This window comes from Pelobates fuscus, chromosome 7, assembly GCF_036172605.1.
Source record: "Pelobates fuscus isolate aPelFus1 chromosome 7, aPelFus1.pri, whole genome shotgun sequence".
NCBI classification, from domain to species: Eukaryota; Metazoa; Chordata; class Amphibia; order Anura; family Pelobatidae; genus Pelobates; species Pelobates fuscus.
In genome coordinates this window covers 195478920-195497822 of record NC_086323.1, presented here as the reverse complement: position 1 = coordinate 195497822, position 18903 = coordinate 195478920, and the positions used below count along the sequence as shown (strand labels likewise).

Here is an 18903-nt window from a genome sequence, read left to right as displayed (position 1 = left end):
GGTCCCTTCTCCCAGGATTTATTCGCCTCCCGCAACAACAGTCAGACGAAGGACTTCTTCAGTTGGCTTCCAGATCCGGAGAGTCTAGCAACGGACGCGTTCCTGCAACAATGGCCACAACATGGGGCTTACGCATTCCCACCATTCTCAAGGATTACGAGGGTTCTCCACCGAATCCGCATGCAGAGGGTGATACTGACCCTCATCACGCTTCTATGGCAAAGCCATGGTTCCCGGATCCTCTGGAGCTGTCGAACAGGGATCCCCTCCTCCTACCAGATACTCCGACCATTCTCAGGAACCCGATTGGACTACCCCATCTGCTGGTCAGGAAAGACCGGCTCCCCCTGGTGGCCTGGACTCTTTCAGGGGTTCCTGGTGAACCGAGGATTTATCGCAGGAAACTAGGGAGCTCCTATGGGACTCATGGTCGCTAGGAACAAGGAGGTGCTACTTATCAGCATGGCACTGCTGGACAACTTGGTGCCTGGGAATAGATGTCTTTACGGCACCTATTCCCTCCATCATGAATTTCCTCACCTCTCTGTTCACAGCCGGGAAATCATACCGGTCCATCAACGTGATACGTTCAGCCATCTCAGCGGCTCATATGCCGACTCAAGGGAACACTAGTGGGCCAGAACCCACTCATCTGTAGACTCCTCCATGGCATGCGCCTTCGGCGCCACCCGGAACCCAAATACTCGAGACTTTGGGACGTGGGCATAGTCTTACAGTTTTTACGGGACTGGCCTCCTAACGAGAACTTATCACTCCGCCAGCTTACGGCAAAGTTCACCTTCCTACTCTGCCTAGTCTCTTTTCGTCTGTTGTCCCATGTACGCGCTTTTGATGCCGACACATTTACCTTTTGCCCAGCGGGAGTAACCTTCTAGGCGCACGAAGTCTGACTCTTCCTCTGTTCTTTACCCCTTTTTTCCCTCAGACCCTCAGCTCTGTGTGGTCTCTACTCTTTGTCGATACGTGGAAGCCACCGCGACGTTGCGGCCTACTTCCAGTCGTCAACTTCTCATCTCTTACGTCCACCCCTACGCTCCAGTCTCTGTTACTACGTTGGCCAGATGGGTTAGATGGCTCTTAGCCCTTGCCGGGAAAGACCAGTTGTTACGGTTACCTCCAGGCTAGCTGGAAGCTGGACTGCTTGGATGATCTGGATCCCAAAGGTAGAGAAGGCGGAGAGCCACGTCGTTAGTTATTCCATACGAGTCCTGTAAATGTAGAACAATCCCCCTAGCTATATCATAGCTAGGATACTCTTTTCCCCACAAAACGAGTCAAGGCTGCGATTTGAGGGTCAAACAAGAACTGGCTTTAATGATACACAGGGGACCCTATTTATGCAATATCTCAGGTCCAGGGACAGCCCCCTCTGGACTTGATGGGATACAGGGACAAGGCAAGTGGGGAACCAATAGAAATGTAATGCATCATTTTAAATCGTCCCCGCCCAGCTTGGAGATAGTAAATCCAACGGTTATTATAATACAATTATCTCCAAGCGGCCAGAACCCCACGTGTTTTTTGCCCCATAGAAAACAGAATAAAAATACATAACTCAAACAGTTTTATATATAATTCGTGTCTTCCACCATTCATTATATAGCCTCCGTTGAGGAGAAACAATTAACCGAAGAGCGCTCAGAACCCGCGAATGGTATGTGATATTTCCTCGAACTAAAGTCTGTGCGTCTCTTTGGGTTCTGAGCGTGTGATGGCGGCCATGTTTTGAGACAGGCTAATAGGCCGCGGGACTCCACTCTCAAACTTGTGGAACAGGAATCGGCTAACAGTCTGTATGAATCCCCGCTCCGTCGCTGGAAGTCTCCGGTGTTCGAGAGGCGAATGAAGACCGCCGTGAAGGGGTACTTAACCTGCGGTTAACCGCAGAAACCAACATCGAATTGAAGCCACACGCCAGGCTGTAGGTGGCCCGTTGTTCGGTACCCGTTCGGTAGTTTAGAATATCGGTTGATGGGGCACGAACGTGGACTCCCTGCGGTCGTCAATTAGGTTGTGGTTAAGTGGAGGCACACTCCGCTCGTAGGGTGGTCGGCCATTCGGCTGTTCCCGGGGTGACCAGGGTTAAGTGGCAGCACACGCCAAAATCCTGGTCGTCCGCCGTTCGTATCATGAATAGCCAGCGGGTCCGTAGTTCGGGAATTAGGTATCACATCCCAATATTGTAATCCAATTCTGAGTGAAATGTAGCAATAAGAACCATTCGCTTCTGATTTGTAGCAATCCAATAACAGTAACCAGTGGTTTGTAACACCAGGATTTTGGAGCACACTCAGTTCGAGGGGCCGCGGCCTCTTCCGCCTACGCGGCAGGGGCCTCCCTTCCAGATATTTTACGAGTGGCGGACTGGACTAGAGAATCCACCTTTAGGACGTTCTACTTCCGTCCTCCATCTAATCCAGCTTTTGCTCTACTTTCTCAGCGTTGAAATTGCAAAATACGAAGCCTCCTGTCATGTGATAAAATTGAAGATTATGCTAGCTTCAGTGTACAGATAATCTTAATTTTACAGGAGGCGCAGGTCCAGGAGGCGAGTATTTTCCCTCCCTGCTCTCTTTCACCCCCCCCCCCCTGTCTTCATGTATATTTCTATCTCTTTATTCACATGTTATTATTGTGCTTATGCCTAAGTTGTTTTTTTCTCACATTTAATACCGATATACCATGTGGGTGGGATCAGGGCCGCCATCAGGGCATGACAACCGCAACGGTTGTCATGGGCCCGGCGGTCCTGGGGGGCCCGGACTGCTCAGGTCGTCCGGGCCCCACATTCAGTGGGAACATACCGGGTCGCAGGGGGCCCTGCGACCCCGGTATGTTCCCACTGGGCCAGCCTCTTCTCCTGGGGGGCCCAGCAGCCGGTCACCTCAGGGCCCCCCAGAGGCTGGCCCTGCTGACACCCGGCGGGCGCGCGAGGGAGCACTCTCCTCTGAGTGCTTCCTCTTCAGCTCCCTCGCGCACCGTACTGATGCAGGAGCCGGAAGATGACGTCATCTTCCGGCTCCGGCATCAGTACGCGGCGCGCGAGGGAGCTGAAGAGGAAGCACTCAGAGGAGAGTGCTCCCTCGCGCGCCCGCCCGGTGTCAGGAAATTTGAGTGAGTGGGGGGGAGAGGGAAGGGAGGAAATTTGAGGGAGGGGGGGAGGGAGGAAATTTGAGGGAGGGGGGGAGGGAGGAAATTTGAGGGAGGGGGGAGGGAGGAAATTTGAGGGAGGGGGGAGGGAGGAAATATGAATGAGTGGGGGGAGAGGGAGGGAAGGGAGGAAATTTGAGGGAGTGGGGGGGAGAGGGAGGGAGGAAATTTTGGGGGGAGAGGAAGGGAGGAAATTTGATGGGGGGAGAGGAAGGAAATTTTGGGGGGGGGGGAGGTAGGAAATTTGGGGGGGGAGAGGAAGGTAGGAAATTTTTGGGGGGAGAGGAAGGAAATTTGAGGGAGGGGAGGGAGAGGTAGGAATTTGAGGGGGGAGAGGAAGGGAGGAAATTTGAGGGAGGGGGGAGAGGAAGGGAGGAAATTTGAGGGGGGAGGAAGGAAATTTGAGGGAGGGGGGAGAGGAAGGAAATTTGAGGGAGGGGGAGAGGAAGGAAATTTGAGGGAGGGGGAGAGGAAGGAAATTTGAGGGAGGGGGAGAGGAAAGAAATTTGAGGGAGGGGGAGAGGAAAGAAATTTGAGGGAGGGGGAGAGGAAGGAAATTTGAGGGGGAGGGAGGAAGGAAATATGAATGAGTGGGGGGAGAGGGAGGGAAAGGAGGAAATTTGAGGGAGTGGGGGGAGAGGGAGGGAGGAAATTTGGGGGGGAGAGGAAGGGAGGAAATTTGATGGGGGGAGAGGAAGGAAATTTGGGGGGGAGAGGAAGGTAGGAAATTTGGGGGGGAGAGGAAGGTAGGAAATTTGGGGGGGAGAGGTAGGAATTTGAGGGGGAGAGGAAGGGAGGAAATTTGAGGGAGGGGGGAGAGGAAGGGAGGAAATTTGAGGGGGGAGGAAGGAAATTTGAGGGAGGGGCAGAGGAAGGAAATTTGAGGGAGGGGGAGAGGAAGGAAATTTGAGGGAGGGGGAGAGGAAGGAAATTTGAGGGAGGGGGAGAGGAAGGAAATTTGAGGGAGGGGGGAGAGGAAGGAAATTTGAGGGAGGGGGAGAGGAAGGAAATTTGAGGGGGGAGGGAGGAAATTTGAGGGGGGGGGGGAGGAAGGAAATTGGAGGGGAGAGGAAGGAAATTGGAGGGGGGAGAGGAAGGAAATAGGAGGGGGGAGAGGGAGGGAGGAAATTTGGGGGGAGAGGAAGGGAGGAAATTTGATGGGGGGGAGAGGAAGGAAATTTTTTGGGGGAGAGGAAGGTAGGAAATTTGGGGGGAGAGGAAGGAAATTTGAGGGAGGGGAGGGAGAGGTAGGAATTTGAGGGGGGAGAGGAAGGGAGGAAATTTGAGGGGGGGAGAGGAAGGGAGGAAATTTGAGGGAGGGGGAGAGGAAGGGAGGACATTTGAGGGGGGAGAGGAAGGGAGGAAATTTGAGGGGGGGAGGAAGGAAATTTGAGGGAGGGGGAGAGGAAGGAAATTTGAGGGAGGGGGAGAGGAAGGAAATTTGAGGGAGGGGGAGAGGAAGGAAATTTGAGGGAGGGGGAGAGGAAGGAAATTTGAGGGGGGAGGGAGGAAGGAAATTTGAGGGGGGAGGGAGGAAGGAAATTTGGGGGGAGAGGAAGGAAATTTGAGGGAGGGAGGAGAGGAAGGAAATTTGAGGGAGGGGGGAGAGGAAGGAAATTTGAGGGAGGGGGAGAGGAAGGAAATTTGAGGGAGGGGGAGAGGAAGGAAATTTGAGGGGGGAGGGAGGAAGGAAATTTGAGGGGGGAGGGAGGAAGGAAATTTGAGGGGAGAGGAAGGAAATTTGAGGGGGGAGAGGAAGGAAATTTGAGGGGGGAGAGGAAGGAAATTGGAGGGGGGGAGAAGGAAGGAAATTGGAGGGGGGAGAAGGAAGGAAATTGGAGGGGGGAGAAGGAAGGAAATTGGAGGGGGGAGAAGGAAGGAAATTGGAGGGGGAGAAGGAAGGAAATTGGAGGGGGGAGAAGGAAGGAAATTGGAGGGGGGAGAAGGCAATGAGAGGGAGGGGGAGAAGAAGGAAATTGGAGGGGGGGGGAAGAAGGAAATTGACGGGGGTAGGGGGAGAGATTGACATCCATCACACACACACACAATGCACCCCTTGCACACCGGAAAACACACAATGCATTACACACAGACACACATACACAAGCAATGCATCCCTTACACACAGCAACACACAATGCACCCCTTCCACACACTCAGTGCATCCCTTACAAACACACACACTGCATCCCATACATACACAAACTCACCTTGCAGCCCTTACACATACAAAGGCCCCACACACACACCCCTGTGAACAAACTCATTGGTGGAACATGAAGGTGGACCCTGGGACCTAGACCTTGAGCTGTGTAAAGGGCCCTCAAAAAATGGAGCTGCTTCCCGTTCTCCCAGAACATTGATTTTTGTGACCACAGTTACAAACCGCCTCCAGAGAGCCTGTTCTACACCAGACCAGTGGAGCCAGACGGCAGCTGAAGCCCATCATCATCCTCATCTGGTTGTAAGTAGGCAATCTAGTATATTATTCGTGGCACTGATCTTTAATTTACCTCACATTAAAGGGACACTATAGTCCCCAGAACCACTGCAGCTTAATGTAGTGGTTCTGATGTCTATAGCCTGTCCCTGCAGGCCTTTTATTGTAAACACGGCGGCACTGCAGCACTGTGTTAGTTAACATGGCAGATCATATGGGTGGGGCACTGTAATGTCACATGGGGGGGCAGCAAACTTTACTTTTGCCTAGGGCGGCAAAAATCCTTGCACCGGCCCTGCAGACACTGCATCCCTGTGGGCGGACTCGGGGGGGGGGGGGGGACTCGGGTGCAGGCGCCGGGGGGCCCAGACCTTGAGCTGTGTCAGGGGCCCCAAAATTTCTGATGGCAGCCCTGGGTGGGATAGTTTAGTTAGCAGCAATAGATGGGAGGAATGTATTCGCTCTATTGCAATAATGATGGTTTACTTAATCATAGGGGATAGACAGCCCATTGTTTTTACACAACCATATCTGGAATCTAATACCCTTTATATTCTCGTTTCAGTTTAACCAGATGAATCAGGACACTAAAGACTCCATTCAAGATGTCATCATCGTCTTGTCATGGAAGATCGTCACTTGACATCAAGAACTCTTCCCTTGGAGTCTATCTATCTGTTTATGTTCAATTTTCATGTTATAAGTTATCTCTATTGTTATTCTGCATTGTGATCTTGTGATGTCGCATGCTTTAAGAGGAAATTATGTCATACGTTACACCTCTTATACTCTATACTGCATTGTGATTGGTTCTCGGTTATGTCACTCTTTTCTTTGCTCCTTTGGAGTTAGTAAAGAAAGATTATGCTAAATATTCGTCTCCTGTTATTATTAAAATTAAGATTATCTGTACACTGAAGCTAGCATAATCTTCAATTATCTCTCAGGTAGAAGGGAGGGATTATGTGATTATGAGAGTAATATACATCTGAACATCACTGTCATTGGTCTATGTCTGTATCTTGTATGTTCCCCACAAGGTCCATGTGGTCCATGTGGGAATACCCCTTGCAAGGGGAATTGCATAAAAGGCCAATGTGGCACCATTAAAATAAATTTCCTTGCTTACCCTCACCATAGAGTCTCATCTCATGATTATATGGACCAGCTGTACATGCTATAATCACTCAGCTCTTGTAAGAGCTAGGCATGTGCATGGGAAATTTTTTCGGTTCGGTTCGGCTCGGCATTCTGAAATTCGGCACTTCGAGACTTCGCAACGTCTCTTGCAGCCGTTTGGTACATAACTCCTTACGTCTATCTTCTGTACGTACTCCCACCTCTGATGCTTGCCTTCAAGATTTCTCGAGGGCTGCACCGTTCCTGTTGAACTCACTTCCCTCCTCTGTTAGATGCTCACCCAGTCTCCACTCCTTCAAAAAATCATTAAAAATCAATTTCTTCATAAAAGCATATCAATTAAACTGTTAATAGCTCCTGACTGATTCCTCTTCTGCAACTGTCACTAGTCTAATACTATCCTTACCGTTTTGTGTCATTTTACCCCACTCCCTCTAGCATGTAAGCTCATTGAGCAGGGCCCTCAACCCCTCTGTTCCTGTGTATCCAACTTGTCTGGTTACAACTACATGTCTGTTCGTCCACCCATTGTAAAGCGCTGCAGAATTTGATGGCGCTCTATAAATATCATAATAATAATAATAATAATTCCCACGGTATTAGGGAGTTATCTACTAAAAATTACTTAGTATTAGTAAATTGTGTCCCTACCTGCTCTACCGCGAGTAGGGGCATGTCTATTAAACAGTGAGCAGCCCTAAAGTAAAATAATTGGGGGGGGGACCTATGGCCCCTCCCCTCGGCCTCCACCCCTAAGCAGCGGATGGGGGCCCTAAAGTAAAATAATGGGGAGACCTATTGTCTTCCTCCCGGCCCCCACCCCTGAGCAGCTGGTAGGGGCCCTAAAGTAAAATAATGGGAGGGCTTATTGTCCTCCCCCCGGCCCCCACCCCTGAGCGGTGGATGGGGGCCCTAAAGTAAAATAATGGGGGGGGGACCTATTGTCCTCCCCCTGGCCTCCACCCCTAGCCTTTTTTGGGGCTGAAAAAAGATTTTAGATGAAAGAAAACAAACATTGGCATTTTTTTCTACAGGTACTTAGTTAAATGGTCCCCCCTCATTATTTTTAGGGGGGGAGGGGGGCGACTAGAGGGTTGGCGACCCCTGATCACCCGGGGTAGGGGGGGTTATTTTTTTTTACTTGGGGCCCCCAGCCACCACTCAGGGGTGGGGGCCAGGGGAGAGGACATTAGGTCCCCCATGAATTAGTATTTAGGGCCCCCACCCACCACTCAGGGGTGGGGGCCAGTGGGAGGACATTAGGTCCCCCCTAATTAGTATTTTAGGGCCCCCACCCACCGCTCAGGGGTGGAGGCCAAGGGGGAGGACATTAGGTCCCCCCAATTAGTATTTAGGGCCAGCGGGGAGGACATTAGGTCCCCCCAATTAGTATTTAGGGCCCCCACCCACCGCTCAGGGGTGGGGGCCAGGGGGAGGACTTTAGGTCCCCCCTAATTAGTATTTAGGGCCCCCACCCACCGCTCAGGGGGGAGGACATTAGGTTACTTTACTTTAGGGCCATTACTTTACTTTAGGGCCCCCACCCTCTGCTCATGGGTGGGGGCCAGGGGGAGGACAATATGTCTGTAACGGATCCACTGGCACCCCGACTGGGTACCTCCGTTGAAAGATGTTCCTAGCTCTTCCAGAGGACTCCAAGCACTCCACCAGACACCATAAGCACCGCAGGCTGCAGCTATCTCCCTTCAGAACGAAGCAGGAACAAGCTCTTACAAGAGCTCAGTGATTATAGCAAGGGAATATGCCTAGCATAGCAATCCCTTGTAGCAGATTTCCCCAATAAGAGACAGGACTCAAGTTGAGGGTAAAAATAGAACTCTCTGGCTGCTAGCTTGCAGCCCTTTTTATTAGGTGCTCCCATGAAGGGGAGGGACACACAGTAACGTACATTAACCAATCACACAATAGTTACATCCCACACATAGCCCTCCCCTCTACCTGTAAACTAATTATCTGTACACACAGGAAATACAATTATCCTAGGTAGGGAAAATACAGTTTTTACACAACATTCATAACTCCCAAAATATACATCACATTCACATAAAAATACATATACACAATCAATCCACTCGGGGGAACAACATACTCAAAAATCATACGAATTGGACCAGGGGTTCAAAAGTTAGTACAAATGTGCATTTGACCTTCTGGAAGCATGGTTTTTCCAGCTCAAACTAGTTCCACAGAATCCTCTATCCTGGAGACAATGGAGAAGCTGATTTAATTATATCCAGGGACAAACACAGCCTCCATTAAGCACATGTTACCAGCAACCACCAAAAGACATAAAAATACATAACTCCTGTTATACTAAACAGAACCCCCACATTCAACCCATCCCCAGATGGCTTGTATCTGAGCGCTCAACATATCCAAACAGCGTTTAGATGCCACAAACACAGTTCAAACGCCATGGGGTTTAAGTTTCGTATGGGCTGATGAGAGGGCCCATAATCCTGGGGCAGCCCAATAACCCACAGTATGCCCAAATACCGTGCATGAAGGGCCAAATCGCCCAGGGACCGTAGTCACAGGGTAAGAGGCGGGCAAGCAGCCCCCTCCAAACCACAGTGGCGAAGTGGCTTTCGCTACATATCTTCCCATTCGGGGGTAGACTAACCAGGTACCTGACCTTCTGCCGGTCAGTACCTAGATTAGTCGGGCAGCCCACCCATAAAACAAAATTAGCAGAGTAGCCCACCCACAAAACAAATTTAGCAGTGTAGCCCCCCCACAATAAAGAATTCACAGAATGGCCCACCCACGGTACATAGTTCACAGAGGGTCTAACCCACAAAACAAATTTAGCAGTGTAGCCCCCCCACAATAAAGAATTCACAGAATAGCCCCCCAACAATAAGTCATACTGGCCTGTAGGTCCCAAGTTGTGGGGTGAAACTGTGGCACCCTCGGCCTTGCTGGGCAAATGGCTGTGAGTACTTGGGGGCCAGATGCCCGATGTGCTCTGCTCCAGGGTCAGAGCTGGGGTAGTCTCAGGGTAAGGAAAAAAGGAAGGACAGAGGCCAGCGGCGCTCTGCCCAGTTGCCAGCTCTTCCGCTGAGGCAGCCTGTAGAAAGTCAGGCTCAGGGGAAGGAAACAAGGGAGGACAGAGGCCAGCGGCGCTCTGCCCAGTTGCCAGCTCTTCTGCGGGGGGGTCAGGGAACAAAGGAGTTGACTGGGGAGGAGAAATATCACTTACCTCCCCCTGGTACTCCGGCTGCTGCTGGGGGGGGAGGTCGATGCTCTCCACTTTCTGTAACTCCAGCTCTAGTTGGGGATCTGGGCCGGTTGCCCAGCATCCCTGTAGGGCCGGTGGAGAGATCTCGGTCCCATCTCCACCTGCCTGCAGGGGGTCCTCCCAGGACCAGTCTATGAGGTCCTCTACCTCGGGTACCTCTGGTTGCTGTTGGGGAGGGAGACCGGTTGTCTCTTCCTCCAATAACACATTCTGCCGCTGGGGAGTGAGACCGACTGTCTCCCCTCCCTGTAAAACATACTGCCGCTGGGGATCTGGGCCGGGTGCCCAGCATCCCTGTAGGGCCGGTAGAGAGACCTCGGTCCCATCTCCACCGGCCACCTCGGTTTCTTCCTCGTCCCACTCTACCTGTGGCTGGAGTTTCTCCCAACGTGCCCACTGGCCTTCCCTCAACGCCCTGTGTTGTAGGTTCCGGGTCACCATGTCCCACACGAACTGCACGTATTTCTCCTCTGGATTGGGTCCGTAAAACTTCAGGCGCAACCCTACCATCGTGCCAAACTCTAGTACAGAGTAGCTATACGCCATGCTTGCTGTAGCCACTGCTGGTTCCATTATGTTGCTGAAGATAGGGACGCTGCACAACTCCCCACGTTACCGGTGTCTCTGAGCTGCTTCTCCTCGCACTAGGACGCCATCCCACCGCTTGCCACCAATGTAACGGATCCACTGGCACCCCGACTGGGTACCTCCGTTGAAAGATGTTCCTAGCTCTTCCAGAGGACTCCAAGCACTCCACCAGACACCATAAGCACCGCAGGCTGCAGCTATCTCCCTTCAGAACGAAGCAGGAACAAGCTCTTACAAGAGCTCAGTGATTATAGCAAGGGAATATGCCTAGCATAGCAATCCCTTGTAGCAGATTTCCCCAATAAGAGACAGGACTCAAGTTGAGGGTAAAAATAGAACTCTCTGGCTGCTAGCTTGCAGCCCTTTTTATTAGGTGCTCCCATGAAGGGGAGGGACACACAGTAACGTACATTAACCAATCACACAATAGTTACATCCCACACATAGCCCTCCCCTCTACCTGTAAACTAATTATCTGTACACACAGGAAATACAATTATCCTAGGTAGGGAAAATACAGTTTTTACACAACATTCATAACTCCCAAAATATACATCACATTCGCATAAAAATACATATACACAATCAATCCACTCGGGGGAACAACATACTCAAAAATCATACGAATTGGACCAGGGGTTCAAAAGTTAGTACAAATGTGCATTTGACCTTCTGGAAGCATGGTTTTTCCAGCTCAAACTAGTTCCACAGAATCCTCTATCCTGGAGACAATGGAGAAGCTGATTTAATTATATCCAGGGACAAACACAGCCTCCATTAAGCACATGTTACCAGCAACCACCAAAAGACATAAAAATACATAACTCCTGTTATACTAAACAGAACCCCCACATTCAACCCATCCCCAGATGGCTTGTATCTGAGCGCTCAACATATCCAAACAGCGTTTAGATGCCACAAACACAGTTCAAACGCCATGGGGTTTAAGTTTCGTATGGGCTGATGAGAGGGCCCATAATCCTGGGGCAGCCCAATAACCCACAGTATGCCCAAATACCGTGCATGAAGGGCCAAATCGCCCAGGGACCGTAGTCACAGGGTAAGAGGCGGGCAAGCAGCCCCCTCCAAACCACAGTGGCGAAGTGGCTTTCGCTACATATCTTCCCATTCGGGGGTAGACTAACCAGGTACCTGACCTTCTGCCGGTCAGTACCTAGATTAGTCGGGCAGCCCACCCATAAAACAAAATTAGCAGAGTAGCCCACCCACAAAACAAATTTAGCAGTGTAGCCCCCCCACAATAAAGAATTCACAGAATGGCCCACCCACGGTACATAGTTCACAGAGGGTCTAACCCACAAAACAAATTTAGCAGTGTAGCCCCCCCACAATAAAGAATTCACAGAATAGCCCCCCAACAATAAGTCATACTGGCCTGTAGGTCCCAAGTTGTGGGGTGAAACTGTGGCACCCTCGGCCTTGCTGGGCAAATGGCTGTGAGTACTTGGGGGCCAGATGCCCGATGTGCTCTGCTCCAGGGTCAGAGCTGGGGTAGTCTCAGGGTAAGGAAAAAAGGAAGGACAGAGGCCAGCGGCGCTCTGCCCAGTTGCCAGCTCTTTCGCTGAGGCAGCCTGTAGAAAGTCAGGCTCAGGGGAAGGAAACAAGGGAGGACAGAGGCCAGCGGCGCTCTGCCCAGTTGCCAGCTCTTCTGCGGGGGGGTCAGGGAACAAAGGAGTTGACTGGGGAGGAGAAATATCACTTACCTCCCCCTGGTACTCTGGCTGCTGCTGGGGGGGGAGGTCGATGCTCTCCACTTTCTGTAACTCCAGCTCTAGTTGGGGATCTGGGCCGGTTGCCCAGCATCCCTGTAGGGCCGGTGGAGAGATCTCGGTCCCATCTCCACCTGCCTGCAGGGGGTCCTCCCAGGACCAGTCTATGAGGTCCTCTACCTCGGGTACCTCTGGTTGCTGTTGGGGAGGGAGACCGGTTGTCTCTTCCTCCAATAACACATTCTGCCGCTGGGGAGTGAGACCGACTGTCTCCCCTCCCTGTAAAACATACTGCCGCTGGGGATCTGGGCCGGGTGCCCAGCATCCCTGTAGGGCCGGTAGAGAGACCTCGGTCCCATCTCCACCGGCCACCTCGGTTTCTTCCTCGTCCCACTCTACCTGTGGCTGGAGTTTCTCCCAACGTGCCCACTGGCCTTCCCTCAACGCCCTGTGTTGTAGGTTCCGGGTCACCATGTCCCACACGAACCGCACGTATTTCTCCTCTGGATTGGGTCCGTAAAACTTCAGGCGCAACCCTACCATCGTGCCAAACTCTAGTACAGAGTAGCTATACGCCATGCTTGCTGTAGCCACTGCTGGTTCCATTATGTTGCTGAAGATAGGGACGCTGCACAACTCCCCACGTTACCGGTGTCTCTGAGCTGCTTCTCCTCGCACTAGGACGCCATCCCACCGCTTGCCACCAATGTAACGGATCCACTGGCACCCCGACTGGGTACCTCCGTTGAAAGATGTTCCTAGCTCTTCCAGAGGACTCCAAGCACTCCACCAGACACCATAAGCACCGCAGGCTGCAGCTATCTCCCTTCAGAACGAAGCAGGAACAAGCTCTTACAAGAGCTCAGTGATTATAGCAAGGGAATATGCCTAGCATAGCAATCCCTTGTAGCAGATTTCCCCAATAAGAGACAGGACTCAAGTTGAGGGTAAAAATAGAACTCTCTGGCTGCTAGCTTGCAGCCCTTTTTATTAGGTGCTCCCATGAAGGGGAGGGACACACAGTAACGTACATTAACCAATCACACAATAGTTACATCCCACACATAGCCCTCCCCTCTACCTGTAAACTAATTATCTGTACACACAGGAAATACAATTATCCTAGGTAGGGAAAATACAGTTTTTACACAACATTCATAACTCCCAAAATATACATCACATTCGCATAAAAATACATATACACAATCAATCCACTCGGGGGAACAACATACTCAAAAATCATACGAATTGGACCAGGGGTTCAAAAGTTAGTACAAATGTGCATTTGACCTTCTGGAAGCATGGTTTTTCCAGCTCAAACTAGTTCCACAGAATCCTCTATCCTGGAGACAATGGAGAAGCTGATTTAATTATATCCAGGGACAAACACAGCCTCCATTAAGCACATGTTACCAGCAACCACCAAAAGACATAAAAATACATAACTCCTGTTATACTAAACAGAACCCCCACATTCAACCCATCCCCAGATGGCTTGTATCTGAGCGCTCAACATATCCAAACAGCGTTTAGATGCCACAAACACAGTTCAAACGCCATGGGGTTTAAGTTTCGTATGGGCTGATGAGAGGGCCCATAATCCTGGGGCAGCCCAATAACCCACAGTATGCCCAAATACCGTGCATGAAGGGCCAAATCGCCCAGGGACCGTAGTCACAGGGTAAGAGGCGGGCAAGCAGCCCCCTCCAAACCACAGTGGCGAAGTGGCTTTCGCTACAATGTCCCCCCCTTATTTTACTTTAGGGCCCCCACCCTCCGTTCAGTGGTGGGGGCCGGGGGGGCAATAGGTCCCCCATTCAGGTTAGGAGTGGGGACTTTTTTTTTTCCCAACAGTATTACACTATTGAAGTTTTAATTTATGTTCTAGGTTGTGGTGGAACCAACCTCGCCACTGTCCACTGGAGAGGCCGTGTTGCTCGCCTGCTCCCTTTAGACTATGGTCCTGCATTTTAAACTTTTATTTTACCGGCAGATAGCTATGCCATGGAGCCCAGCCATATACTGAAAGACTTTGGCTCCATGGCGATTGAACTGTATTTATGTGATTTGAGCGCCATTCGGTAGTAATGTGCACTCAGATCTAAGCTATCTGGGGATATGTAGAATGTCTATGTTTTATGGAATAAATGTAACTGTATGTAATTTTATGTCTTTTATTGTATTGTTACTGCCATGTGGTTAATGGAGTCTTGCCTCTGTCCTGGGAGATAATTGGATTACTTCACAATTATCTCCTGGACAGAGAGGAGGGATTGTGATGTAAATGTGGGTGTGTTTTATGGTTCTCCTGTAAACGATTGGTTGTACTGTGTCCCACTCTGTGGGATGTCCCCTTGCATGGGGACTTGCATAAAAGCCAGTGTGTGGCTATTACAAGTGAGTTCCTGCTTAACCCTCAAAGTGAAGTGTTGTCTCATTATTGGGGGAGGATTTATTGTATGCTGTTCCAGTTTGACTGCTAGGAGTGTAAACCTATTCGCATGGTTTTCCCTATTCGGCTGTTTCCAGTATTCGTGTGTTTGCAGTTCGGGAGAGTGGTGACTGCAGTAGCTGTCTGTGCATCTGAAAGGGGAAGATCGCCTAAACGGTTTTTAACCTCTTGTGGGCAAAACGGTCCGTTACATAGGTATATTATCTACAGTATACATCGGTCCTTGTGAGAATACCAGTTTGGTCTGTAAATATGCCTTATTTTTGTATATAGAGCTAAACCTTTTTGTATTATTGTGTTCTTGTGTACCTGTTAGAACCAGGTCCAGACTAGTTGGTGCTTGGATAAGTTTTAACATGAAGGTATCATTTTTTTTTTTTCAATTTATATTTTATTGAAAGTTTTATGATTGACATTTATAACCATAATATATAGTGTAAATAATGGGAAAGCGCAAATACAATTATGATCAGCAACAGATTTAACCATTATATATAAAGAAAAACATCATATAGTGTCCTGTAATACTGGAGCATAGATCAGCACTTAGTAGCGCCTTGTGTGGACTTTACTCTTCGGCTTAGTTCTTTGACCGTTCAGGCAGGCCGTCTATGTGCCTCACTCTATTTATGAAGTGCTGCTTTTCACTTCTGGGTGCCAGGGTTAGTCTCTTGATAGTGGAGCCTGTTGTCCTTTGTAGGCTACGTTTGTTGCAGGTAGAGTTCACCTTTTCTGCACTCGTATCTGTGGGCAGTGGGGTCTCTGGTTGCCGCGATTTCCCCATACCGATGAGCTGCAAGAAGCTGTCGGGATCCCCCTGCGAGGTAAGTGTGTTGCTCTCTCCGTTGGTGATAGTAGTGAGGGACCCATCCATGCCCCATCTGTACTTAATGTCGGCGTCTCTCAGTCTCCGGGCTATGGGTGCCAGCTTTCTTTTTTCTATTAAGGCAGAGAACGGTGTGTCCGGGTACACTGCCACTTTATGTCCCGCATGAGGCACCGCTCCCAGCTCTCTCGATCTGGTTAGTATGGCGGCTCTTGCGGAAATGTCTCGTGTGACTATAATAATATCTCTCGGTGCATCTCTGGGTGCTGCTGCAGATTTGCGCACCCTAAATGCTGCGGTGACCAGTGTACCAGTTTGTGCTGGTTTTGTGCCCATAGTCGCCGTGAGGTCTTGGGCGTACGTCAGGAGTTGTGTGTCTGTTACTGATTCAGGTACTCCTCTGAGACGCAGGTTTTTCATTCTGTGTCTTGTCTCCATAGTAGTCACTATGCGCCTCAGGTCTTGTACCTGTGTTGTAAGTGCCTCTTGGGTCTGTTCCACCGCACTTAGCTTTTTGTCCCTGGAGGTTTCTCGGGTTTCTAGGCCCTGGACTGCACGGCGCACATCTTCCACCTCTGTTTGGACCTTTTGTAGATCCTCTCTCCATATTTGCCGCATTTCAACCAGCAGCCTCCTGATATCCCCTTTTGTGGCTGGGGTCTCTTCATTTTCGGAGTCCGGTGTAGTGGAGCGGACTTCCGAACGGGGTGAGGGTAAGTCTTCCTCCTCAGCCGAAGATTCTGACGCGTGGCAGGCCTCAGGCGCCATCTTGAGACTCGTGGTGGGTGCAAAGGATTGTCTGATATCGGGCTGTCGAGGCATAGCCATGCCCTGGTTCTTCTTATGTTTCTTCCCCATTGTCTCTGTTTGGGGGTGGTAGACTTTTCGGGTGGAATCTCAATTATTTTCCACGTGTATTGGCTAGTTTTGGCTATGTTTCCAAGCGGAGCTCTGCATGGAGACGTCCGCTCGGTTCAGTCGCTGGCCACGCCCCCCCGAAGGTATCATTTTAACAAGTTCAAAAACCTAATTCCCTTTGCTAACCTACTAGTCCCTTTGTCCCAATTTGCCTCCAAATTCCCTAGGGCAAAATCATAGTTACTGCCTCGCATCTCTGCCCTCTCGGCAAAGCGGTTAGGGCCTCACCTGTCACAGTCATTTTGAATCTCTTTAATCCTCACCGAGAGGCCAACACCCCGCCACAATGCTCGGTGGCAAACATACCCAATGGCCCGAATCATTGGTAGAGTCTCTCATCGCTACTTGCCAACTAGTTAGGTTCCCAAGTCACCAATTTAGTTTAATTGTTTCACCCCTTGGCATAACATGGATCAGCCAGTATCTCTGTTATAGAGTATCTCCCACCAACAATTTTCTCTTTCAGGTATGGTTATAGATGCTGATAAAATGTATTTATGGTGTAATGTAGCCATGTATTAAAGTGTTAAACTATTAAATCTTTTTACAGGCCTACCCGAATGTCGGTTTCAGCACACCACAACCGACTTGTGCACCACTAACATAACTCTTCTTATTGTCCCTGACAACACAAATAATATATTTTATGATCTTGCACAATCACCATTATGTTTCATAGTCTTATTTCTTATCTTTCATAAAAATATTGTCATTTTTCTAAGTATGGTAAACGATAAATAATGTATACACAGATTTTCTTTAAATCCCAGTACATTTCCACCGGCAGGTCAAACCAGGTTTCTATTACAATTTAAATAGCACAACCGTCTAGTATTATTATTATTATTATTATTATCATTATTATTATTATTAATAAGATATTTATAGAGCGCCGTAAAATTCCACAGCGCTTTACAATGGGTGGACAAACAGACATGTAGTTGTAACCAGACAAGTTGGACACACAGGCTCAATGAGCTTACATGATCGAGGGAGTGGGGTAAAATGACACAAAAAGGTAAGGATAGTATTAGACTAGTGACAGTTGCAGAAGAGGAATCAGTCAGGAGCTACTATAGGAGCTATAGTATAAGTGCTAGAGGCTAGGAGTGATATAAAAAGAGTAGTAGATACTTGGCATAGCCTTCCAGTGGCAGAGGTAGGGGGGATAACAGTGAAATTATGTGCTGCATGTGTTTAGAATATATGTTATTAGAATGTATGTGATATACACAGTATGTGTAATTTGTTCCTCTAGCATAAATGCAGATACGTGAGGCTTTATGGACTGAATCTAATTTTGCAAAGCAAATTATAGTAAAAAGGAGTACAGGTGATACTAAAAAAATTAGAATAGTGTGCAAAAGTTCATTTATTTCAGTAATGCAACGTAAAAGGAGAAACGAATATATGAGATAGATGCATTACATGCAAAGTAAGATAGTTCAAGCCGTCATGTGTCATAAGTGCGGTGATTATGGCTTACAGCACATGAAAACCCCAAATCCACAATCTTAGTAAATTAGAATATTATATGCAATCAATAAAACAAGGAGTGTACATAGAACATTATCGGACCTCTGAAAAGTATAAGCATGCATATGGACTCTGTACTTGGTTTGGGCCCCTTTTGCAGCAATTACTGCCTCAATGCGGCGTGGCATGGAAGCTATCAGCCTGTGGCACTGCTGAGGTGTTATGTAAGACCAGGATGCTTCAATAGCCTTCAGCTCTTTTGCATTGTTCGGTCTCATGGCTCTCATCTTTCTCTTTGCAATGCCTCGTAGATTCTCTATGGGGTTCAGGTCAGGTGAGTTTGCTGGCCAATCAAGCACAGTAATCCCACGGTCATTAAACCAGGCTTTGGTGCTTTTGGCAGGTGCCAAGTCCTGCTGTAAAATTAAGTCAGCATCCCCATAAAGCTTGTCTGTGGAAGGAAGCATGAAGTGCTCCAAAATCTCCTGGTAGACGGCTACGTTGACCATGGACATAATGAAGCACAGTGGACCAACACCAGCAGATGACATAGCTCCCCAAATCAACACAGACTGTGGAAACTTCACACTGAACTTCAAGCATCTTGCAGTGTGTGCATCTCCATTCTTCCTCCAGACTCTGGGTCCTTGGTTTCCAAATGAGATGCAAAAGTTGCTCTCATCAGAAAAGAGGACTTTGGACCACTGAGCAACAGACCAGATCTGTTTTTCTTTAGCCCAGGTAAGACGCTTCTGACGTTTGTTGTTCGGGAGCGACTTGAGAAGAGGAATACAACATCTGAAGTCTATGTCCAGGATCCGTCTGTGTGTGGTGGCTCTTGATGCACTGACTCCAGCCTCAGTCCACTCCTTGTGAAAGACATTTGAATTACCTTTTCCT

General features: G+C 49.3%; 3 protein-coding genes across 4 annotated transcripts in view; all 3 read left to right on the top strand.

Annotated features, from left to right (window-relative positions):
* The window catches only part of LOC134568430 (oocyte zinc finger protein XlCOF7.1-like), a 552154-nt gene that overhangs the window by 41413 nt on the left and 491838 nt on the right, over window positions 1-18903 (top strand). The window lies entirely within an intron of this gene.
* Window positions 1-18903, top strand: part of LOC134568431 (oocyte zinc finger protein XlCOF7.1-like) — a 350471-nt gene that overhangs the window by 168469 nt on the left and 163099 nt on the right. The window lies entirely within an intron of this gene.
* Window positions 18550-18903, top strand: part of LOC134568421 (oocyte zinc finger protein XlCOF7.1-like) — a 162549-nt gene continuing 162195 nt past the window's right edge. For both annotated transcript variants that reach the window (XM_063427002.1, XM_063427001.1), the window contains exon 1: window positions 18550-18744. The gene's annotated coding sequence lies outside the window, so the exon portion shown is untranslated. The remainder of the gene's footprint in view (window positions 18745-18903) is intronic.